Source organism: Sus scrofa, chromosome 4, assembly GCF_054392235.1.
Source record: "Sus scrofa isolate SSC_HxYL_T2T_F1_AM1 chromosome 4, Sscrofa_HxYL_maternal_Yorkshire_Landrace_v2.0, whole genome shotgun sequence".
In the NCBI taxonomy this organism is placed as follows: Eukaryota; Metazoa; Chordata; class Mammalia; order Artiodactyla; family Suidae; genus Sus; species Sus scrofa.
Window position 1 is genome coordinate 20,090,371 of NC_139386.1, and position 26,694 is coordinate 20,117,064.

At 39.0% G+C, this 26,694-nt stretch overlaps 1 long non-coding RNA gene across 2 annotated transcripts in view; it reads right to left on the reverse strand.

Annotated features, from left to right (window-relative positions):
• The window catches only part of LOC146403709 (uncharacterized), a 271,379-nt gene that overhangs the window by 122,459 nt on the left and 122,226 nt on the right, over nucleotides 1–26,694 (reverse strand). For both annotated transcript variants that reach the window (XR_014843454.1, XR_014843455.1), the window contains one exon: nucleotides 5,631–5,778. This is a non-coding gene — a long non-coding RNA (uncharacterized LOC146403709). The remainder of the gene's footprint in view (nucleotides 1–5,630; nucleotides 5,779–26,694) is intronic.

Here is a 26,694-nt window from a genome sequence, read left to right on the forward strand (position 1 = left end):
AGAAACTTTACTCTCTGGCATTTTATTTACTTATTTTTTTTTAAATTTCTACTCAAATTCTGACAAAGCAAAGTAACTTCTCATGAATACAGGATTAAGAAGATGAGTGGTGGGAAAGTAGAAATAAAGGATTAAGAAGATGAGTGGTGGGAAAGTAGAAATAAAGCTTTCATGGGCGGTATTTCATGGTCACATTCAAGGAAGTCTAGACTATGTTCTACAACAGTCTATGTGTAAGACACGAGTCTACAAGCTGAAACCGGACAAGAGAGCAAAAGCATTTAAAAGAACCATAGTGTAGTAGTGGGTGTATTATATGGGCACATGTGTATGTGTGTATGGAGCCCCTCGGGGTAGAATGGTGTGACACAGCGGTGGTTCTTAACCTAGGATTTGAATCAGAATTATGTAAGGAGCCCATGTCATACTATAAAGTTCTCCTTCCATGGTTCTGAGGTGATACTCTTGACTTTGTTTTTAAAATAACAACTTTAGTGTGACACAATTTACATACCATATAATTACATCTTTTAAAGTGTACAATTCAGTAATTGTTAATAGCGTCACAAAGTTAGAAACCATCACTACCATCTAGCTGCAGAATAACCTTATCACTCCAAAAACTAACCCTCAGGACCATGCGTCATCACACCAAATTCCTCCTTCCCCCAACTCCTGACAGCTACGTCCCTACAACCCAAAGGACCTATAAAGAAGAAAATGGGTTTCAAAATTACTTAATTCTTGATGCTCCAGAAAATGGCATATAACGAAGGGCTATGAGTTCCCACTGATACACACTAGGAAATGTGTTGGGTTCAGGAAACTGCAAAATTGATTAGATAAACACTAAAATCATGACACTGCATGAGATCTGAGTTTTGATGTCCTAACCCCCATATCTCAGAATGTGACTTTATTTTGAAACAGGGTCATTGCAGTGTAATTAGCTAAGATGAGGCTATCCTGAACTGGGGGTTGGGGAGGAGACCTTACTCCAATATAACTGGTGTTCTTATAAAAAAAGAGGAAATTTGACACAGACAGGCACACAGGGAGAGAGACATGTGACAACAAAGGTAGAGACTGGGGTGATGCGTATACAAGCTAAGGAACCCCAAAGAAGGTCAGCAATCTACCAAAAGCTAGGAGAGAGGCTTGGAACTGAATGTCTCTCACAGTTCTCAGAAGGAAGAGACCCTGCTGAGACCCTGACTTGGACTTCTAGACACTATATTTCCATCCTTTTCTTTTTAATTTAAAGTATGGTTAATTTGCAGTGCTGTGCCAATTTCTGCTGTATGGCATAATGACTCAGTCATATATATGTGAATATATTTACATATATTCTTTTTCTCATGCAATCTTCCATCATGTTCTGTTCCAAGAGATTGGATATAGTTCCCTCTGCCGTACAGTAGGACCTCACTGCTTAGCCATTCTAAAGGTAATAGTTTGCATCTACTAACCCCAATTCCATTTCTATTCTTTAAGCCACCCAGTTTGTTTTGTGCTTTGTTGCCTCAATCCAGGTAAAGTAACATATTTTTAAAGAAAAATGAGGATGCTTGGCTTTAGCTTTTCTTTTTTAATTTTTTTTAGTTGATTTACCATGTTTCTTCAATTTCTATTGTACAGCAAAATGACCCAATCACACCCAGCTCCCTATGCTGTACAGTAGGGCCCCAATGCCCATCCATTCCAAATGTAACAGTTTGCATTCCCAAACCCCAAACTCCTTCCTCACCAAGAGAACATATCTGAAGGCTACAGACCTGAGCAAATAGTGATTTCCCATGGTGGCAGCTACACACTTTACCCATTCTGATGGTTTGGCAGCCCTACTAGGTTAATCTACATAAGAAATATTGGAGGTTATAGCTTTGAATTCTGAAAAGTCTCTCTAGTTTGTGTTTGTTAATTTCCATATGGTAATTGTTCTGTAGGATATTTGGTAAGCCATAGTTGGAATCAGAAGCTATAGTCTGATTTCCTACTATGTTGATTAATAGGCTGGAGGACTTTGTTAACGACCTATACTCTCTAAAATTCAGTTTTGATTATCTCTAAAATGCACACAATATATCTAGCTCAAAGGAGCGTTGTGAGGATTAAATGAGGCAATGTACTACACAGTTCCATGCAGAACTACAATTCCATGGCTGGCACTCGGTAATCTTTCAAGGTCATAATAATAGTAATACTCCCGAATTGCATCTACAGATAGTGTTGTGCTAGAAGAAAACATGATTTCTGAGGTAGAGTTAACGCTCAATAATCTAACATTATGGAAAAAGGTGATCATAGAAAGTAAGGCCATTAATAAATAATCTAAAAATTGCATTTTCCAAAATGAAAATTTTTTTGTTTTTCATTTTAGAACTTATTTATGCTTGTCATAAAATTGTAAAATAATATAAATATGTATAAGGTAGAATTATAATTTTATACTTCCCAACTCCAAGATCCAGTGCTTATTGTTCACATTTCTTTAAGTATGTCTGTGTGTGTTTAACAGACAAATTGTTTTAAACAAAAATGGATTATATCCTATATGGTCCCTGCAGATTGATTCAGCTCTGTTCGATCACATATCTTCAACCTTTCATGCCATTACATACTATAAACAATCTCTCATTATTTCAAAATGCTGTACAATAACAATGTTATATGAATATACAAACATTCATTTAACCAAGCTGTTTAAACATTCAGATTTGCCAGCAATTTGTAAAATTCACAACCCTGTAATAAGAAAAACCACACTTTGGAAAATGGATCTATTCTCTCCAATCTTTCAAAAGCAAAATAAGGCATTGTTGGAAGGAAGGAAAGAAAGAAAAGATGAAAAGTTTATTAATGTATCTAGTAATTTTGGTGTATATAATGTCAAATAACATTTTCGTAGATTTTTTTTTTTGGAATTTTACTGATAATTTTTCTGAATGAAAATCAACTGAATTGGGCAGCACTCTCAGAGCTATGCATGCACAGCCTTAGATAAAAGTTAGACAAACTAATAATATTAGTCTTCATTGAAAATATAATGAATCTAACCTAAATAATCTAGTTCAAGGTTTTTATAATTTTTTCAACATTTTGACATCATGCAGGATCCGACTATGAATCACTTCTAGAGCCAGATGGCAAAGCTTCTCAAATGACAGGCCCAGAACTTCCCCAGGCAGCCATCCTAAGATCTTAGTTTCATTTTGCAGATGAAATGAGGCAGGGTGTAGACTTAACATTCATTAAGAAAGAAATATTTTTCTTCAGTGTTAACTTTGGGAGTGTGTTGAGCAACTCAAACATTTTTGTGGCACCAGTTCTTGATAATATGCTGGCAGACACCCTGGGCAAGGAGACACCCTTGCTTGGAAAGATGACTTTCTTTTCTCCAGTAGATCTATATATACTACATGGTTTCAATCAAAACTCCACTGAGATTTTTCGAAAGGATATTTACTAGCTGTTCCTAAAGTTAACAAAAAGAGTACCTTCCAAGAATAGCCAAAAAATTCTGCATCAAAAAACCCCACAAAACTCAGCGTACCAAGTTCAAAATATAAAGTTACACTTATTAAAACAATGGGGTGACTGTCAGGAACAAACAAATAAATTGGAACAGAATATAAAAGTCTGGAAATGAACATACATAAGAATTTATTATGTGATAAAGATGATACTTCAATTTAGAGGTAAAATTATGTGCTACTTAAAACGCAGTTGGAAATATTAGATATCCATTGAAAAACTTAGCTATATATTTCATTATATATACAAATGAAAGACTCAAATGAATAAGAGAAGCTTCAAAAGGCGTTAGAAGGAAATAGATGTTAATAAGATCATTAATAAATTATGGCTTGAGTTGTGAACACAAAGCACTAGAAAAAACTATAGCATATATATATATAGACACACGAAAGTCTTTTTAAGTAACACACAAAACTCAAAGGACATATATACAAATGTCAGTTGATTTTACTAACTAAATATTTCAACTCAGATACTTTGAAAGACATCATAAGGATCTTCAATAAACAAGGAACAAGTGGAGGAAAATATTTACCAAAAAAATCAATACTCATTAATAGCTCTTACAACTCTAAGAATAACACATTAGAACCACTAGAAAAATACACAAAGGATTTGAACTGATAGTTCAAAAAAAGAAGAGATCAAATCACTAATAAACACTAAAGGATATTCAACTTTGTGGTGACTGAGGAACTGGAAAAAATTAAAGCAACACTAAGATGACAGTTTTCACCCATCAGCTGTACAAAAATTAAAAAATAATAATATCTGATGATGACAAAAGTACCAGAAAATGGACACGTTCATGCCCTCCATGTAATAGAGAAAACAAGGCATTTTGCAATATAATTTCCTAATGTTCATCGCATTCAAATGCATGTACACTTTGGCGCAGTAGTCCTGCCTTTCGGTTTCTCGCCCACAGGCCTACTTGCTAATGCTTAAAGATATTTGTGCAAGGGTATTACAGCACCATCATTTTCATAGCTACCTTTGAAGCACATGCCAACTACATAAAACACATTAAAACACATAAAATGATTGACAGGATGACTAGAGCACTCAAGGGGGCAGAAATACCTAGAAGAAGCTTGGCTTGAGTGGACACTCTACAACTCAACTTTCACTAAACTACAACTTCCACTAAAAAGACTGGAGGAGATACAGCACAGAAAAGGATCACATTTTTTTTTTCAGACTCTCTTTCAATTCAAAGAAAGACCCAAACCTTGTGTATAAAACGTTAGAGTCAGGCTTCTGTTTTGTACCATAAATTTTGTTTCTTTTCCACTTGAAATCAAGGCACTACTTAAGAAAACTTAAATGAGCAAGAGGTTTACATCCGTGACTTCTTCTGATGTTGAAAGTGAAAACGAATGATAACTATCTTCAACTGAAAACACACTCAGGGCAGTATACAAAGTCACGTATTTACTAAAGCTAGAGGTAAAGCTATCATCAAGAAAACGTTGTTCCTTTGACCATGGTAAGAATTACATCCTCACCAATAAATGACTATAATATTCTCTTTGCTCTTTGTTAAAAGTTCATGCAGTTCTAACTTCTATAGCCATGTTTATCTACCTAATTACATAGTGCAACCTGCATTTGGAAGGCTAGTTCCATTTCATTATAGTTTCCTACAGATGAAATAAAAATACTTGTTTAAACTCATCTATCAAACAAAAAAATGATTACTATTTTACTACTCAGTTGATACCAATATTGGATGTGAACACTAACATGATGAATGATGCCTGTCTGGCTAAGCAGAGAGCGAGAAAGTTTAGGCTCAAAGACCATCACTACATACTTTCTTCAAAATGGGTTCAACAATAGGATGCAAAACTCAATTATGGACCACTGGGAAGATACCATTCCTAGTCCTTCTAACCATGCATCTGTGCCCAGCCACCACTGACGCTGAAGTCTGTCTCAGTTTGCTTCTCCTATCCCTTTAAACCAGAGGACTGTATCTATCCCAGGATGGTATATGCTTCACTTTCTAACAGTCAGCACTCCCACAGACCCCTCTGGATCCCTAGCTTGGTATGTTCTTAGGGTTACTTGCAAATAGGGATTCCACTTACCTGTGTTAGGAAGTACTGCGTATCCAGGAACATAATGATTAAGGTTTAGGACATAAAGTTGAATTACTGAAGGGAATCCCAGCTCTGCCATATAACTTGTATGTCCTTGAGCATATTATTTAACTTCTCTCAGCATTAGTTTCTTTATCTGTAAAATGAAAATAATAAAAGCACTTCTAATGTGGCCAAGACAATTAAATAGACTAGTTTAGTGTCTGGCATATAAAAAGAACCCAAAAAAGTTAGCTTGGATTGCTAGATTCTCATTATCTACCTGTCCACCTCTGCCTTGGCCAGACTTACTCAGCAAAATGGGTTACACAAATTCCCATGAGGCCAAGAACCTGCTTGCAGGTTTCCCCCAGCTGTGGGCAGGTACCCAGCACTGAAGGCAATTGCCCCAATCGGGAGGTGAACTGGAGAAGTTCAGCCCAGAGTCCCAATCATGGATGCCTCTCCATTTTCTGTTCTACTTTATGGAGACCCAAATCAGGAAGATGTCAGGTCCATGGTTCTATGCTACTGTCCACACCTCCACTTTGTAAAGCCAGGTCTTCTGCAGCCCTAGTTGTACACACATATGTCCACTGCTAGATAGTGAACTTGAAGGTGGAAAAAAGTTTTGTTCCTATTCGTGTTTCTTTTGGTGATTTTCTTGTACTGTGTCTGCAGAAGAGTTCAGGCTAAGTCAAGAATGAATGAGATAAGCAGTAGTAATATTTGTAAACAAGACAATTGAGCCCGCCTAAAACAAAAGGGAATCTGAATCTGCCGTGTGCTTTCCCAACTCCCTTTTACTCCCAATGGTAAACATATGCTTCCCTTGGTTATCAATGCTTTCCAGCATGCCCTAGCTTGCCCTCAGCCCTGCTTTAAGATTCCTTCCCTCCATCTCACTGTGTCAGAATTCTCTCTCTCTGACAAGTGGCAATCACATGTGAATGCATTCATCGATCAGGTAAGCAGTCCCTGAGACCATGTACAAATGAAGCACTGTAACAGAAAATCAAAAACCTTAATCTAAGGAAAACTTGTCTGTAAAGAACTTAATATGGGTCACTAGAAAGGGTCAATGTCTAGTTCCATCTTAGACAGGTGAGAGAAAGACACCTATTTATCGGATCATTCCTTCTCCTTAGATCCCTAATGGTTTCTTTTAGTGGCTCTGAGAAAAGCTGTTGTACATGTAGGATCAGAATAAGTCTGGCCAGCCTGCTGCTATACTAATTCTATCTTCTGTCACTGGTTTTTCCAGGGTCACACTCAAAAGAAACAAAGTTCATGCAGAAAGTATTGGAGAATAGTTGCTTCAGTGTTTACAGAACCATTTCAGAGGAACTAGAGATAGCAAAAGGGTCATCTGTGCAGAGGCCAGAAGCAGCATTGTTCTGGATACAATCAAATGTTTGATTTCTCTGAACGACCGCATGTAACTCCTATACCCAGCCCATGAGTAAACATGACCAAAGGCTGGTACTTTCCCTCTCAGTTGAAACCTCCAACTAAATGAATCATAGTAGTTCTACAAGAAAGTGAGGGGAAAACCCACCAATACTAGTTAAGAGACTTTCAAGTCTAACTGGGGGAAAAATGGCAGAATGCCTAGTGAATTCATTGCTTTTCTGATGGCACCTCCTATGTGCTCCAATTCACCTAAGAATTCCCTGGATTGGAGAATGTATGACATTGCATTGATTGCCTTTATCTCACTAGGGGGAAACTTCCTGAGGACAAAGTATCACAAGGCATAGTAGTAGCAGTGGATTTGGTGAGTCAGGGTGCCTGGGTTTGAGTACAGTGTTTGCCACTTGGATCTCTGTGAACTTGGACTAGTTATTCAAACACTTTGGGCTTCATTTTCACTGGTGTAAAATGAGGACAATATTACTATCTGCCTCATAAAATTATTGTTGGTATTGCTTGTATTACCTCATCCATCTAAAACCCTATGCCTGAGTCCAGGCATAATTATTGATGATCAATAACTACCAATTGTTCTTGCTGACTGCTGCTGTCCTCCAAGTGCACTCTAGTGCATGGAAAATTCTCAAGGCAGACACAATTTAATAAATAAATCCCAAGTGTTCCTCCATGCAGCTGCTACTTTGGTGAATAAATTAAACAGGCTGGAACAATTGTATCATCATATCATCACACCTCTGCCTACCTTATCAAACTATTCTATTCTTTACTCATTTAGTATGATAGTATAAAATTTTGTAGCAGCTCTATAGGAATAATAGGAACTTAAAATACATCAAGGGAATTATTTCTTTATTCAACAAACACTTTTGTGATAGATACTGTTTTCCAAAAGTGAAAACACTAAGAAAATGACAAAAAGATAAAATTCCTCCAGCATTTTTATAGATAATAACAGCTTATATTTATTACCCGCTACACAATAAGCATGGTGTTAGGCTCTCTACATAGAGTAGCTCATTTTATGCTGACAAAAAGCAGCAAGGTGAGTATGATGTCCATTTTAGAGAGAAGAAAACTAAGATTCAAACAGACTTAATAACTTTTTCAAAGCTAAAACCTCCTTTGTATTTCCAAAGCCTGTTCTTTTTCTATGTGAGCAGGTTTGACTTAATGGTGTTTGGACATAACACACACACACGCCTATGAGCAGCCTGTGTCTATAAACAATCATACCTTGGTCATTCATTCTCTTCACTCACTTTCTGCCAAAAGGCAAACTACCCAGAGATTAGTCTCAATTCTACAAATATTCAATGAAATCATTCTACTGCAATAAGAGAGAAAGGGAGAGAGGGAGAGTGCACTGGCTTTATCAGTGGTCCAAAAGCAGATATTTTAAGAGGCATATAGAAAAAAAAAAAAGGACTGGCCATCCATACACAGCATGTAGATGAGGAAGTTCAGAGAGCCATGGGCCTTCAAAATAGTCTCATTCCCCCCAGTTTTACAGGTGAATTGTTTCAGAAGCCCTAGACCTGTACTAGAACCCAGCACTCCCATTGCCCTAGACTGTCCTACACTTCATCATTTAGTTGTTCTGAAAGCAGTGGCTGCCGCCTCTAGAATACATCCCGTTTGCCTCTAAAAGGAAGGCTTTTTTTGGCTACAGCAAAAGGAAAGTGGGAAGATAAAACAAACTTTAATTCATCTGTTCTTACTCATAGGCTTCCCATCAAGGATGGGTTTTAGCCTTATTTAGAATCAATACTAAGTAAAGAAAGTATAAATATACCAATTGAAAAACTCTCTCTGTGGATGCCTTCGCAGCCGCAGTGAAATTGCTTGAGGTTTACAGATACCATGCATTTTCCCCAGCGCTTATTCTAAAACCCTCAAGTGCAAAACTCAATCATTTCCTGGGACCCTTGATGTAATAGAATCTAAGATCTGCTCATTGTTTTTTTAGTTCTTCGTTTGGAAGAGGGCTTTGTAGTTCTGGGACAGTTAGGTAAATCCCTAGCAGACCGATGGAGTTTTTTGAACCCTAATTGCTTGTGTTAAGTATTCTTCCCCAAGAGATAAGAGTAACTATATTTCAGCTATTACTATATCTGCAAAGAGTAAGAGGATCTGGGTGAAACTGAGGCATCTCCCTTGGGCATTTCCCGTAGGTTAGATTTGCCTCAAGAGATTCATATCTCAGAGAGATCCAAGGGTCTCTGGGTACCACTATAGGAAGTGGTACAGACTCTGAATCAGGTGACTTTATCACACTAACTACCACTATAATCCAAAGGAAAGTCAAACTCCAAAGAAAGTTTAGATTCTTTATGTGTAAAATAGGAGACTGGAACCAACGCATCCCTTTAGGACTTTTCTAATACAGATCTACTCCATTGGGGGGCAGGGATTGTTCTGGGAAAACACAAAATGAACCACAAGATAAAAGCCCAAAGCTGAGTATTTTGAAAAAATAGAAGTCCATGTTGGAAATGCACTTACAGAGTTTACAGCTGGATTTGTTCCCTGGCTTAAGACACCTGCAATCTTTTGACCAGTGTCGTCTTTGGGTCAGTGAGTGCAGTAAATCTACTCTTTGCTTAAATATAAACTCAAGTAGATTGACTTTTTTGAGGACAACAGGGGTGGATTTATCTTCCTCATAGGTGAAACAAAAACAGCCTCGAAGATCCTGTTGTGATTCAGTGGGTTGAGAGCCCGACATAGTGTCTATGAGGATGTGGGTTCGATCCCTGGCTTGGCTCAGTGGGTTAAGGATCCAGCACTGCTGCAAGCTGCAGCGTAGGTTGCAGACATAGCTCGGATCTCACGTTGCTGTGGCTGTGGCATAGACTGGCAGATGCGGATTGGATTTGACCCCTACCCCGGGAACTTCCATATGCTGCAGGTACAGCCCTAAAAAGCAAAACAAAACCAAACAAAAAAAGCAACAAAACAGGCTTGAGTGATGAGTCCAGATCTGGAGCTACTCTCTGGTCACTTTTTTACTACATTACACTACCTAGATTTTTTTTTTCTTCAGACTTAAAAGAAAGAAAAACATGATAGGCAGATGACCTGGAAAATGTCAAACCATTGTCTCTAGACTCTCTAAAGACTAGTTTTGGAAGACGTAGCCTATAAAAATGTTTTCAAGGTACAAAACATGTGGGAAATCAGAAAATCATTCTCTCTCTTGGAGTTTTGAAAATATCATTTAAAAAAAAGCTCAGAAAGATCCTACTGTAGAGAAATCTGCATGCATTTTCTTCAGCTAACATCGCCTAACTTATTTGGCCAGTGAAGACATACTCTACACAAACCACCAATAATCACTGTATCTGATTTGCAAAGGCAAGGAGGTGATCATTCGTGTAGACATGTGGAAAGAGCATTTTAGCGCCATGTCTTCCTTCCTAGCATGAGCCCATCAATAGCTCTTTTTCTTAATCTCCTTCATTCAGCATGGTTTGTTTTTTGGTATATTATTTGACAGCCTGATCGCAGTTGTTTCTTCCCTCCAGCCTTTGGCATCTTACCTCTGTATTGCCCAAATCACCTGGCATAATGCTTGCAAGACATGGATACTCAAATGCTTGTGATGATCCTTCAATTGACCTTTACACATTTTTTTAGTCATTTTAGGCATTCACATGTGAATGCCCAAGCTGATCATGTATACTTGACCCATCAGTTTTGCAGGATACTATCCAATGATGCACACACCCAACCTTTCAAGTGTCAGTAAGAAGAGTGTAGCAAATCTAATCTTTGCTTAAATATAAACTCAGAGTAAAAAGAAGCCACAAGAATCCTCCCTCAAAGCCAGTACACACAAGTCAGGGTCAGCAGTTAAAGCACAACATGGTCATCTGCTCGGTGACCTGTCTTTACCCTTGGGAGCTGGCAGAGTTCCAGAGAAGCCCTGGTGGGGAGGATGGGTGGTGAGGAGGAAGGAGTCCAGACCAGAGTGGCCAGAGGGTCCATGTGGCCTGGAGTGGCTCCATGCAGTCCTGCCCACCTCCAAGCCAACGCTGGTTAGAACCTCAAATGATAAGGTCACAGCCAGTAACAAGTAGCAGATACAGAGAGGCACAGGTAACCACACTTAGCCATATGTACAAATCAATCAAAAAAAAGAAAATTCTTTCTTTGTGGCTCAGCGGGTTAAGAACCCGACCGGTATCCACGAGGATGTGGGTCCAATCCCAGGCCTTGCTCATTGGGTTAAGAATCTGGCATTGTTATAAGCTGCCCATGGGTACAGTTTGGATCTGGCATTGCTGTGGCTATAGTGTAGGCCGGCAGTTGCACCTCCACTCGTCAATTCCACCCCTAGCCTGGGAATTTCCATATGCGCCGGGTGCAGCCCCCCAAAAAGAAAATTATTTAAGATGAAATATGTCAGTGGGACACATGTACAGGTGGAGAAAAAGTTGGAACCGATATTTACACACAATGAAATAGTATTTGGCTTTTGAAAAATGAAATTCCACAATATGTGACAACGTGAACGAACCTTGAGGATATCATGGAAAATGACAGAAGTCAGTCACAGAGAGATTAATACTGTATGATTCCATTTATATGAGGGACCTAAAATCGTCAAATTCAAAGAGAAAAATGGTGGTTCCCAGTGGCTGCGGTTAGAGAGAAATGGGAAGTGACCAGTCAGTGGGCATAAATTTTCAGTTAAGCAAGATAAACAAATTCTACAGACCTACGATACGACACTGTTCCTTTTGTCAACAATAAAGTGTGCACACTGAAAAAATCTGTTAGAAGGGTGGACCTCAAGTTATATTACATGTTCTTACCACAATAAGTTTTTTTTTTTAAAAAAAAAAAGATGAAATAAAGGTCCTTGAGATACTGTAGGCACTTAATACAGTGCATTATTATTCTGACTCAGTGAGCTCTGAATAAGAAGGTTCAGTTTAGTGAATAAGAAGGAATAGACTGCAGTCTGATATACTGTAGCCTACATCCTCCTTATCCCTCAATTTTACAGTTTTAGAATTAAATGGAATTATGGAGGGCATATAGCATGTAAGCAGTTCCTAGCATAGAGTAAGTATACTTCGAACATTTTTTTTATTTTATTTTTTATGAATAGGATAGGACAGACCTTACTATATTGTCCTTTTTAGTTGGTCTTTGTTTAAAGTTTACAGCCTCCGGATGACCTCGGTCCATCTCTCTTGGCTTACTTCACTTTTCCTTTTTGTTTCCCTCTTCCTTTCCCTTCTCATTCCTCTGTCTTATTTCTTCTCTCTGATCTCTTATATACCAGGTCAACCATAGTTTTTCAAATGGCTACTCCCCTGCTGTGTGTGTGTGTGTGTGTGTGTGTGTGTGTGTGTGTGTGTGTGTGTCTAAGAGAGAGAGAACACGACGTTCCTGCTGGGGAAAGGAGTGGTCAAACAGAAGTGGGCCAGGGAGTGAAGAATGAGGGGACAAGCTCTGGCCACAATAGCTGCCACACATTGCAGGATCTGAGGAACAATGGAGTACCAATCATTTTTTATCTACTATGAAACTGCCATAATCTAGCCTCGCTGCTCTCCTCCCGAACTCGTACAGAGCACACTAAGAGCTCTTAGTGCTTGGCTTAACTGCCTTTGGTTGTGATAAGGGTGCATACCAAGCCATAATACTTAGGTATCCATCAGGCTACTGTCCAAGACATACTGGCTCTTTTTCTAAACTGGATATTATTTACTTAACACATATTTCCCAGAAATCAAATGTCAATCAGTTACTAATGTGAAAAACAAGCAAACTCAGGTATTTAGCAGAAGTTTCCAATGGCTCCAGACAATACATAAGCATGAAAACATCTCTCTAATAGATATAACTTTTAAGTACTCTTCCTAAAAATTGACTATAAAATATATAGAGAAAAATATACAAATTACAAGTATACAGCTTGATAAATTTCACAATGGAAGCACAGTCATACAACCATCACCCTGACCAAGAAAGAGAATATTTGAAACGTTTCCAGAATACCCCCATTACTTCTTATTTCAGTCACCAGCCTCCAAGGGTCACGTTCTGCAGAGTTCTAACACCATAAACTAATCTGCCTGTTTTTGACCTTAAATAGAGTTAATCAGTCTCTAGCCTCTTGTGTCTAGCCTCTTCTGTTCAACATATGTTATAAGATTCAGCCAAGCTATTGCATGCAGCCAGAATCCATGTTTCATTGATGTAGATTAATTCTCACCAGCAGATTGCAACTAGCTTTATATACTAAACCCAACACACTTCTGACTGCTTATAAGCAAGAGTTGTGTATAGACTAGAGGCAAGATGAACAATTTGTATAGCACAGGGAACTCTACCCAATATTCTGTGATAATCTATATGGGAAAAGAATCTGAAAAGGAATGGATGTGTGTATTTGTATAACTGAATCACTCTGTTGTACAGCGGACATTACTGCAACATTGTAAATCAACTATACCTCAATAAAACTTTTAAAAATTAAAAAAATTAAAAACCAATTTGCTCCAGCGTAAGTGACTAGACATAGTTCCCAGTGCTATATGGCAGGATCCCATAGCTAACCACGCTGTACAGTAGGAAAAAAAAATGTACAGGGAAATAATTTAAAAAAAAACCCAATTGGCTTTTTAAATCAAATTTTTTTGAAGTATAGTTGATTTACAATGTTGTGTTAGTTTCAGGCATACAGCAAAGTGAATCAGTTATACAAACACATGTATATCCTCTTCTTTTCAGATTGCTTTCCCATATATGTTACTACACAGCATCGAGGACCCTTTCTCATGCTACACAGTAGGTCCTTGTTACTTGTCTGTTTTATTTATAGTACTGTGTATGTGTCAACTCCAACCTCCTAATTCATCCCTCCCCCTAATGTTTCCCCTTTGGTAACCATAAGTTTGGTTTTGAAATCTTTGAGTCTGTTTTTGTCTTGTGAATAAGTTCTTTTGTGTCATTTTTCTTAGACTCCACATATTAGTAACCTCATATGATATTTGTCTTTCTCTGCCTTACTCCACTCAGTCTGATCATTTCTAGGTCCATCTATGTTGCTGCAAATGACATTATTTCCTTCTTCTTTATAGCTGAGTAATATTCCAGTGTGTATATGTAACACATATTCTTTATCCTTAAACAGCTCTATTCACTCCTCATAAAGGCTTCTTCTTGGCAATAACCTGAGACCAGCCATAAAAAAAAAAAATGGGCTTTCAAATCATGGATTTCTTGCATCCCACCAGTCATCCTCCATTTCCCTGACTATCTCTCCTACTTCACCCACCCTGTGGGTATGAACATCAGGGAGGCTTCCCTACCAATATGGAAAAAAACTACATAGGCAGAGGATCTTCGACAATTCTCATTTACTGTCTACCAGGGTCTTCACACGATTCCCTATTTTGTTTCAAGTGTCAGGGATGTTCGCACAAATATATATAAGAAAACATTTGTTCCCAAATTTTTTTTAAAAAATTAGGTTTTATCTAGGCCAATACTTTTTTCTACTGCCTGCAGTAGATGGAGGAAAATGATTTGACTAAAATGAACTAAAAGCGAGGGAGAATATTACATCCAAACAAGTGGATGCCGAGAGACCACGTACGTGGTTGACTCAGCCATGGAAAAAGCCCTGGAGTATGGAAGGAAGACGGACATGCTAAAAATGGAAGAAAGGAAGCATACCAGGCAATACAGTTGCTCCACAATGTCATTCCTGCCCATCCCAAAAAGGCATAAATAGAAACATTCTGGAATTTAGCACCACTGATATTTAAGCCCAATTTCCAGCAAGGTCAAGACTAATAGCGAGTTATTTGTTTTACTAACTTAGGTTGCAAGTGCCTTTGGGCGGAGCTGGTACCTTCTTCTATATCTCAGTCGGCGCCAAAAACACTGTTAGCCATCAACAGAACCATAATAGACCTCGAGTCTTCTCCAAAGGCCAATAAAAACACATACGCTGAGCTAATGGGGACATTTACAGGCAGAGGATTCCAGTTTCCTTTCTGAAAATGCCACCAAGGCAGCCTAGCTAATTAGGTCTCAGTAAATGACACTGACTGACCAGAATGGCCCACCTGCCTGGAGCTTTGTGTGTGCGCCAAGCCTGTTTTCTATTTGTTTTGGTTTTGTTTTTGTTCTGTTAGCTATAAATGAAAAGAACTATTTTGGGAATTTCAAAAGGCGCTGAGATCTGGCCTGTGAGTTCACAGTAACGTCAGGAAAATGGGAATGCAATACTGAACACCGCAAAGAATAAATGTATTCATGTGGGGCTTTTTGGTTATTCCTCTTCTGCCCCTATTCTCTTCCCTTTGGAGAAACCTAGAAAAATAATTTTGTTCAAGGCCACCCTGAAATGCAGTGACAATTCCAGGAATGAAATTCAGATGTTTCCTTCAACCCTTTCTCTGATCCAGCCTAGGAACTGATGTAATTTTCCTAGTGTTTCCAATAAAAGTGTCCTTATGATAGGTCCAACTCAACTTGTTTGTGTTTCTGAAAATAACACAAATTGATGAAGATAGAGATTGAGGACAATAGACAATTGAAGTAAAACAGACTCAAAGACTAATCGGTTGCTCAATGAACAAAAATGGCCTTGACCTCAAACATGGTTCTTTGAATCCAGTGAAAGACCACATAGGATGAATGTTAATTACTGGAAAATTCAATCAGTATTAATAGAGCTTCTCTTATAAGTTCTCCGAACACACAAGTTTCTGTGTCCTTCGTATCCTCTTCCTCCAAAGTACTAGGAGAAAATGATACAACTGCAAGTCATAGCCTTTATCTACCAGAAAATAAATGAATAAGCAATTTTGGAGTAGCCAAAACCAGGCTGAAGCATACCAGAAAACTGTAATGCAACGTGGTAGAACAGAAAGAGAATGGACCATGGAGGCAGATATACCTGACTGACAATTCCAGTTTCATTGGTTCCTAGTTCTACAGTTTTCTAAATCTCTCTCAGCTTAATTTCCTCAACTATAGAATTGGGACTGAAATAGTTATTCAGAGCTCTTCCAAATGCAAATAATAAACCAACCCAAATTTGTGATTGCAGAAACATAAATAAGTAAAAATAAATTTATTGACTATGTAACTATAAAACCTAAACAAGTCTCTAGCTTCTGGTACACTTGTATTTAAGTATTCGGTGTTGTTGGGAAGTGATCTCTCCCACAAGCTTTCTTTTTTTCCAAGGTAGCTTAATTTTAAAGTATGTTTTCCAACATGATGACCTTCATAATTCAAAGGTAATATTTTCATAGCCCCAAGAATAACACAATGAGACTTCTCTTGGCCAACAAGACTAATAAGAGTTTACTAATTGGGAGTTCCGGATATGGCGCCGCGGAGGCAAATCTGACTAGGAACCCTGAGGCTGCAGGTTCTATCCCTGGCTTCGCTCAGTGGGTTAAGGATCCGGCGTTGCCGTTAGCTATGGTGTAGGTCGCAGACGTGGCTTGGATCTGGCGTTGCTGTGGCTGTGGTGTGGGCTGGCAGCTGTAGCTCCGATTAGACCCCTGGCCTGGGAATCTCCATATGCTGCGGACGTGGCCCTAAAAAGACAAAAGACAAAAAAAAAAGTTTACAAATTGAACCTCATTAATTCTGAGCAGTTATATGTTCAGATCTGGAGGTGTTACTGGAAGGAATGCCAAGGAACATCAGAGTACTATTACCTGGATAAAGGTACACAGCTTCCAGAAAAGCCAAAGCGAACAATGCCCTCTGTGAGACATCTCAGAATTGTTGTCAAAGCAAACAAGCAACACTTTTTCCAGGGTCTAGAATTTCCATTAAGACAATAATAAATTAAAGTCACCTTTACAGGTGGATGGATCTTTGACATCCAGGCGTCATGTGCTTGGAGCGACCTCACTCAGAGTAAAAACACACGTGGTAGTGAAATCTCCATGATCTACCCAATATTCTGCCCAAATGAGGTAAGGCTGCCAGGTTCAGATTATAGCTGGATTAAAAGGGGCAGAGGATTCAGCCAAGCAAAGAAGGACACAAAGGTCATTGTAAGGGGGAGTAATAAAATCAGATAATGACCATATGTTTATTAGATTTTGTATTAGAATATAGTTGATTTAATGCGTGGTGTCAATCTCTGCTGTAGAGCACAGTGACCCAGTTCTACACACACACACACACATGCACATACACACAAACACACATATATGCTTTTTCTCATACTGTCTTCCACCATGTTCTTATATTCCAAGAGATTGGATAGAGTTCCCTGTTCCATACTATATATTTTTCACATTAGAAAGAGTTTTGTGGGTAAGATGAACATTCTAACCCATAGAAAATGGCATATCATGAAGTAAATGTATACATATTTTAGTAGGAAGAGTTTTCATACCTCTAACAAAAATAAATTCACAGAATTAGGTTGTATAAAATGTCATCAATAAGGAAAGAATTTTTTTGGAAGTACCCATTCAAGGCAGTTCTTTGGAAAGATGCTCTTCCTCCTCAAGTTGGTCTGCATTCAGTGAGGCAGCCCATGTGCAAACATAAACTTGACAAATGAAAGGCAGACCTCTCCATTATAGGACCAATTAGCTCACTCCAGTACAGATGAGGATTTATTGCTTCAAGCATGTTAATAAAAGCCTGACAACAGCAGAAAAACAAAAAATGGGTTTAGAATGAGAAAACTGCATTAATATACATGATGTGGGTTTTAACTGAAGCCAAAATGAAAACTATTTCCTGGATTTCAGATAGAGGTCTGTCCCCAAACAACCTTATTTTGAGCATTTTGAAGGTAGACTTCAAATAAATAATGAAAAGCAAGACAGAAACTTTTAACCAAATGTGAAAATTAAGAAAAAAAAAACAAATTGAGAGCTCCAACCATAAATAAATTTTGCAAGCGATACTAAGCCAGACTTATCATCCTTCCGGGAATGTACCTCCATCAGGCACCAAGAATCTTTATTTCTGGCTGCGATGCATTCAGATGAGTTATCCCATTCTCAAAAAGATGTCTACAGAAGGCTCTACCGACTGCCAAAAGCACTATTCTCTCAAAATAGAAATCCCTTCTCAGTTCAACTTAACAAGTCTGTTATGATAATCTCAGGGAATTTACCAATCTAGAGAGATTTATTTCATGGAAATGGAGTGTTTCCAAGGTTTGAAAAAATTCACTCCATATTTCGGGAAATGAGCATGTGATAAATTGTGCATGTTGTTTTAATGGAAGAAGCAAGAGGTCTTTCTACGGAGCATTGTGACCTATTAATTAAAAGCTGTTGTATGTTCACAATCCAGGAGTAACAACAAGACATGGAAAAAAAGTGAATATAATAAATTAAATTCTTGAGAAAACAAGGGCATTTAAGGCCCTGATGGCAAAGCATTAGGTTCCAAAACTAAAAATTCATTTCCAATTATTCTTCATAGTATACAGTACAAACATGTTTCTATTTTTAATTTTTTTTTTATTTTGGGGAACTTTTTGGTCACACCCATGGCATATGGAAGTTCCCAAGGCAGGGATCAAACTCACACCACAGCAGCAACCCAAGCTGCAGTGACAATACCAGATCCTTAACCTGCTGCACCATAAGAGTATTTCCTAAAGTTTCTAAATACAAACACATTGAGGAGTGTCTATGCCAACTATCTACTGGATAGTATGATGCCTGCCAAGTATATCTATTGCTTTGGGTCCTATTATACCTTTGCATTTGTGGTCGAAAGAGACTTTTCCTCAACTCTTCCCTCAACCAAGAGCTCGAAAGGCAAGACAGAGTTAATGATATGGATACACAAATAGAGTTTTGATTACAATAAAAATGTGCACAGCTTTCTAGAAGTCTGATTAGCTGTAAAGGTCAAGTCAGTCTTAGGGTTTTCTCATAGGAGAGACAGCTAACCTCATCTCCAGAAAACAGGAAGGCTGCTCTGAATAGGGGAAACATAAGCCATGGCTTGAAGGAGGAGGCCAAGGAGCTATTCAGGTAACTGAAGTCTTGAGGAGGACTGGCATATACAAACGACCAGTGGCCAGTGGGAGCATGGCTCACTGGAGGAACTGGGACATGTTCTGTAAAGTGAAAAAGCAGTGCAGAATGAGAAAGCCAGTGGAAAGAGGAGGTTAGAAATGGAAGCAGAGATGAGACCATGCTAAATCTTGTAAGCCATGATCAGGATCTGTACTTTATTCCAAGAGCAATGAGAAGCTGTGCAGATCATCAGAAACTTCTATCACCCTTACATGGGAAATATATCCAGGATTGGACCACGCTTTTGAAACATCTTCATCCCCATCATGGTCCAAGCCACTATCAGCTCCTGCCCAGAGTATTGCAACTGCCTCCTACCTGGCTTTCCCACTTTGCCTTGCTCCCATCAGGCTCTTCTCCTGCAGGTAATCCCTCTACCTTGACCCAGTTCTACTTTCCTTCAGAGCATTTATCATCAGACATATTCTATGTTGACTTAGGCGCTTCCTGTCAGCCTCAGCCACCATAAGGGCAAGAATAAGCCAGCATTGTTCATTGCTATATGATGTGCTTTTTGGGAAAATGGCTGGCATGGCATGGGTTTTGATTACTGAGGACTGGCTTGTGCTTCCTATGTTTGAAATACTCCAGAGGCTTGCCATTTCATGAGCATGAAGAGTTAGAAGCCTTGCTCTGACTCCCAGGGCCTGCGGGACCTGGTCATCCAGCCTCCTGCCTCCTCTCTCCTTGCCTCTCCTACCATTTTCCCACTTTCTCCCTTTGCTAGCAACCCACTGGTCTCTCCATTTCTTGACTATATCAACCATGCATTACCCTCAGGACCTTTGCACTTCCTAGTCTTTCTGCCTGAAACACTCTTGCTCCACATAGCTATAAAATTTTCTCCTAAATTTCTTTTAAATCTGCTCAAATGTCACCTGTCTAGAAAGGCTTCTTCTCTATCATCCTCCCACAACAGCAGCCCCTTCCTGCCACCCTAGTCAGTCTCTTCCCCCTCACTTGGCTTTATTTGTTTTCATAGTATGAAAAAGTACCTATTGTAATACCTGCTTATGTGTGTTTCATGTCTACCCGTATAAGATCAGCTCTATGAAGGCAATCTATTTATTTGGGTCACAGGTGTTCCCTGGCACTTAGAACTATGCTTGATCCGTGTTAGCCCCTGCATTAGAGGAGTCAATAGGGAATCAGAAGTCACATCAGTTATTTGATGAGAGGGAATTTAATAAAGAAGTATTAACTACTAGTTAAGTGGGAACCTCAAAAGATAAAAAAAGAACTCTCAAGTGCTCCAGAAGTAACCACAACAGGAGGCAAACACCACCTCTCAGGCACAGGGAACAAGGAAAATGCTGGAAATGTTAAAACATTTAGAAACCTACAAGAGAGAACTTACAGGGTTAAAACTCAGCGCTCTGAGGAGGGGGTTCTCCGTGGCTGGTATCTCTAGCTCCGAGGAATGACCTGACAGGCTTAGGACCCAGATCTTTGAAGAAAGACTGCTGCAGGGGCTGGGGCTGGCAAGATGGAAAGGTGATGAAATGGGCTCTGTTCATACTGAAAGAACTAACTGTGCCTTGGATCCAGCTGTCGTTCTGGGAAGGAAGAACTGCTACGGGGTGAAGAAGCATTGCTTGGGTGATAGTCCTGAGAACACAGAGCAGAAAGGAAGCCCCTAGGAAGTATGGAGGAAGGAGAAGAGCCCTTCTTCTTCTTCAAGACTTGCAGTCTCCCTCTGTCACCCCCTGTTGGTGGAGTCTGACACTGAGCCAGCTGACCAAGACCAAATGTGATTTGCACAGTCCCAGCTCCAGCCAGCATCACAAAGCTGAAAGAAGAGGGTAGGTTTGAATCTGAGAGACAACTCAATAATTTACACAGTACTCAACCCATTTCTGTTGAAAGAAGTTACTGAATGCATTGGAATGTCTTGAAAAATCATTTAAATTGATTAAAAATTAAGCACACTGCTGATAATAAATAGCAATTTAAAAATTATCCAAAGGACACAGAGGCAATTGAGGCTTGTCAAGTAAAATAATCAGTTTCTATCACAGACAGTGAATGGTATTCTGTTTCCTGGCAGTTGAGGTAAAAATGGAAATATGCTATGCATTAAAATTTAATTATAATAGTGCACAGAGAGTAGCAGAGAGGTCAAAAGACTTTTTTTTTTTCCAGAGCAGAGGTCTGACCTTTTCAAACACACATATTTGTTTGAAACACCACAGTTCAGCCCCAGCTAACATAAAATAAAAAGGCTTAGTCTTGCTTATGTTTTAGCTCATAATAGTGTGTGTGTCTGTGTGTGTGTGTGTGTGTGTGTGTGTGTGTGTGTGTGTGTGTGTGTGTGTATTTGAGACTAGCTGATGGCTTCATCTGTAAAAGAACATCGGTACATAAACTAGCAAACATCTCATTTTAAGAACTAGATTCTCAGGAACCATCAAGATGAATTAGGAGCAAAATGCATGCCTGAATAAGAGAATAAATCTACTTGTGGGCCGAGAGTGACTGAATCCCTACGAAAGGCATAATAAATTGACTTCTTGCCTTAGGATACTTAAAATCGAATGTCTACCAATTACAATGACTTTTTGTTTTGCAAAATTTTATGCTGAGTTGCTTCTTAGGGAAGTAAGATGCCAACAGACCCATGCTACTTCTTAAGGTCACTCTTAGAAAATGTGACAAGGTTATCAGCATAAAGGAGGATGCTATATTTCTCTTTGCTGCAGCAGGAGGAAATAAAGTCAATTCATTTCATACTTGTACTATGTTGACAAAGATTTTGAAAATAGGTGCTATAACTTAGACCTGTTTCATACCTGTTAGGGCTGTACTGAAACTCATCATGAGGATATTTCTGTTTACTCTAATTTTCACAAATATGTTAAGTAAGAGAAATAGTAATAGCCAAGGTGACTGTCTGGATTGCTTGAGTTGGCCCATAAGCATGAATTGAAAAGACAACCTCAAGATAAGTCATAGATCAGGAGAAAATATTTGCAAAAGACACATCCTATAAAGGACTGTAATTCAAAACATACAAAGAACTCTTAAAATTCAACAATAAGAAAACAAACAACCCAATTTAAAAAGTGGGCCAAAGACCTGAAAATATATTTCATCAAAGAAGATATATGCAATGGAATATTACTCAGCCATAAAAAGAATGAAGTAATGCCATTTGTAGCAACATGGATGGACCTAGAGATTATCATACTAAGTGAAGTAAGTCAGAGAAAGAAAGGCAAACATCATGTATTACTATACGTGGAATCTAAAAAAATGATAAAAATGAACTTATTGCAGAATAGAAACAGACTCACAGACTTTGAAAACAAATTTGTGGTTACCAAAGGGGACAGACTGGGGTTGAGGACTGGCATGTGCACACTATGGTATGTGGAATGACTGGCCGACAGGGATGTGCTGTGTAGCACAGGGAATTCTACTCAACATTCTGTGATAAACTATGTGGGAAAAGAATCTGAAAAAGAATGGATGTGCATATATGTATAACCGAATCACTTTGTTGAACAGCAGAAATTATCACAGCACTGTACATCAACTACACTTCAATAAAACTTTAAAAATGAAAAAATAAAATATATAAATGGCAAAGAAGCATATGAAAAGATGTTCCACATCATTTGTCATCAGGGAAATGCAAATTAAAAACAATGAACCATGATAGAAAATAATATAAAAAGAATGCATATAGATATATATGATTGAGTCATTTTGCTGTAAAGCAGAAATTGGTACAACATTATAAATCTACTATAATAAAATTTTTTTTGAGTTGGTTTGAAGGTCAGCTACTTTCAAACCTTGTAGGATATAATGGGGTCTCTATTACAAATAAATAGTACTTGAAATTAAAAACGAGATGCATTGTATACCTATTAGAATGGCCCAAATCCAGAAAACTGATAATGACAAAAATAAATGCTGGTGAGAATATGGAACAAATAGAAACTCTCATTCATTGCTGATGGGGGTGAAAAATGATATATATATCACCTTGAGAAATAGTTTGGCAGTTTCTTATACAATTAAATATACTCTTTCTTATCCATCTGACCCAGCAATCATGTGTCTTGATATTTACCCAAACAGATTGAAAATTTATGTCTCCACAGACTCACACATGGATGTTCACAATAGCTTTATTCACAATTGCTAAAATTTGGAAGCCAGCAAGATGTCCTTCAGTAAGAAAATGGATAAACTATGCAATAGCCAGATAAATAATGGAAGGTTATTCGGTGCTAAAAAAGAAATGAGCTATCGGGCCATGAAGAGGCATGGAGGAAACTTAAATGCATTTACCAAGTGAAGGAAGATTGTCACCAACACGCCACTCTGACGTCAGATGTAGATAATGGGGGAGGGTGGGGGCAGTGAGAGAAGGAATATGGAAACGCTCTGTACTTTCTGTTCAATTTTGCTGTGAACCTCAGGCTGCTCTAAAAAGTAAAGCTGATTAAATTTTTAAAAAGCATGGACTGATGGCCTGTGTCACACTGAAACTGATGTCTTATCCCACCTTGCCTCCTTCTCTTACTTGTGGGGGGGGAGGAAGTGGGTCAATGTTTATATTCCTCACCTCTAGAACAGCTGACTCATAACTCTTACTCTATTTTCTATCATTTTCCTTATTTTCTGTCTCCTACTAGCTGTGTTAATGGTACCTGTTCAATAAGAAAGAAAAGAAAAAAAAAACTGCTTTCAGAGTAACAATCAAAAGTATTACTTTAAAATTGGCCAAGGTTATTTAAATCGGTACCCTGGAGACCAGGTAGTTAGAACTCTTTAAGAAATTGTGACCTCATCAGCCTCACTAATCTCTCTTCTCATTACACATCGATTTCAAATGTCATTAATTCCTTAGCCTGGCTATGGTGAGAGCGTTCCAGAAGTCTCTGTAGGAAACACTTGCTGCTTCATGGTTCTTCTTGCATACCGGTTAGTCTGCTTTCCCTCAGAAGGCCTGTTCATGTGTTCACGAAGCAGAATAGGAGGGAAAATGTGAGCAGGTCAGTGATTCAATCACCAATAGCAGTACATCATTAATAATAATAACACGGAGTTCCCGTTGTGGCGCAGTGGTTAACAAATCCAACTAGGAACCATGAGGTTGCGGGGTCGATCCCTGGCCTTACTCAGTGGGTTAAGGATCTGGCGTTGCCGTGAGCTGTGGTGTAAGTGTCAGATGCGGCTCGGATCCCACGTTGCTGTGGCTCTGGTGTAGGCTGGCAGCTACAGCTCCAATTGGACCCCTAGCCTGGGAACCTCCACATGCCACGGGAGCGGCTCAAGAAATGGCAAAAAAAAAAAAAAAAAAAAAAAAGACAAAAATAATAATAATAATAATAATAACAGCTACCTAATATGAACCACCCACGGTATACCAGCCACCACGCTAGATGTTCAAGTGAAAGCAGGTATCGTGCCCTTTATGGTTGAAGAAACCAAGACTCGGAGAAGGCATAAAACTCACAAAAGGCCACAAAGCTGGACTGGCCACAAAGCTCTGTTTGCAAGTGTCAGAGATGGGACTGCAACTTATTTAAGCAAAAAGGGGTAAAATGGGACTAAAATATTCCAAAGAAGTTTAAACAAGCAGACCGAATGGTCACCAAGCCTTTTTCCATATCTCTCCTTTCCAGTTTTCTCTGCATGTGTCACTTATTCCCTCTGCAGACAAGTTTTCTCCCTTGGGCAGGGAATTGGGTTACCAACAGCTCTAAAGATTTATGTCTTAAAATGTTTATCCCTGGAGAGATTATCTGTTTGCCCTTATCAATTCAGGAAATCCTAGCAAACAAGTTCTGTTCATCCTGTCCACCCCCTGGGCTAATTAACTCTATCTATTCCTAAAGAAACCACATGGATGACAAGAAGTGGGGCTGAAAGTGGGAGGAAGGTCCAGGAGAACTGGAGGCCATTCTCAAAAGATAAACTCAGAGAAGTTCACTACAAAAACCATGTTGTAAGGCCCACAGGTATTATTCTCGTTGTGCAGAACAGGAGAAAGTTAAATCATTAAAAGACATAAGAGTGTAAATTGACTCAACCCAAGCCAATAAATACGTAGCTGGAGCTGCAGTCGATTCTAAGTTCACTGCATTTTTGTCTATATCTGTTTCCAGCCCTAAGAAAGGAAGGTGGCGCGTACCAATGGAACTCAAAGTCCACAGACTGGATCAATACCCAATCTCTCTGGAGTTCACACCCTTAAGATAATTAGAAATGAATATATTAATAAAGAACAAGAGCAATGATACTGTTTGATCCCTATATATGTACATACATTATTACATAAATAATAAACATTTTACTTATTACATAAAATAAAGCTTGGAAGAATACGAAAGATTATCACCGTTTTACCTAGGAGGAAATGGAGACTAAGAGAGGTGAAGATATCTACCTAACAGGGTTGCTATTCAAACCTATCATCCAAGAAGCTTCAAAGCTTGTGTGAGTTCCAAACATCTACTTCCAAAGAGAAGAGGGTGGGAAAGGATGTATAAGGATTCTCCCAAATAAAAATGGTAAAGAACATAGCACCTGCATTTGCCTTGATCACAGCTGGCTGAGTGATGTCTGAAGGCAAAGGGAACAACAGACATGCATGGTCTCAGCAGAGCTGGTGTCCTGGCAACTAAGAGTGAGGGCTTGAATCTGATATCAAGACTCCAAGTATTAATTGACACCAGCGACACAGTTAAACAAGAGAGGCTTCCACCTGAGAAGCTTCACTGGGAAAACAGACCAAAATTTTATGTAAAACAAATACATAAATAATGTATGTTTTACTGTATACCATGAAGAAGTTAAAACAGGAAAAATAGGGAGTTCCCATCATGGCTCAGCACTAAGGAACCTGACAAGGATTCATGAGGATGTGGGTTCGATCCCTAGCCTCGCTCAATGGGGTAAGGATCTGGCGTTGCCTTGAGCTGTGGTATAGATCTGAGCTGGGCTCAGATCTGGCATCGATGTGGCCATGGCACAGGCTGGCAGCTGTAGTTCCGATGCAATTCCTAGTCTGAGAACTTCCATATGCCATGAGTGTGGCCCTAAAAAGCGAAAAAAAAATATATATGTATATATATATGAAAATAGTAGCAGTGAGTGAAGGTGAGTGTTGGGTTATTAAGTGTTGTCAGAGAGATCTGTGTTTAGCCCTGAATTACAAGTCAAAGGCAGCCAGGCAGAAATCTGGGTGGCATGGGAGGTGAGGGGTAGGAAGAAGGATGGGGAAGACTGTTCCAAAGAGAAAGAAGATCAAGTGCAAAGATCCTGAGAAGAGAACAAGGTTGATCTGCCCATAGCGCAGAAAGAAAGCAAAGGTACCCAGATCTCTGTAGTTGAGCTGAGAAATATGAGAAGAGGTTTGAGAGGGGAGCACCATCTGGATCCTGTAGGGCTTAGTAGGCAAAGCCAGGAGTTTGACATTTTTGAGGGGAAATCATCTGATGCTCTACCTGGGAAGTGATGAAATCTGATTTGCCTTTTAGACTCTAAAGGAAGAACTATGGGAGGGACAGGCACATGTGAAGGCACAGAGATCAGTGAGGTTGGAGGACACTGCAGAAGAACAGATCAGAGAGGAT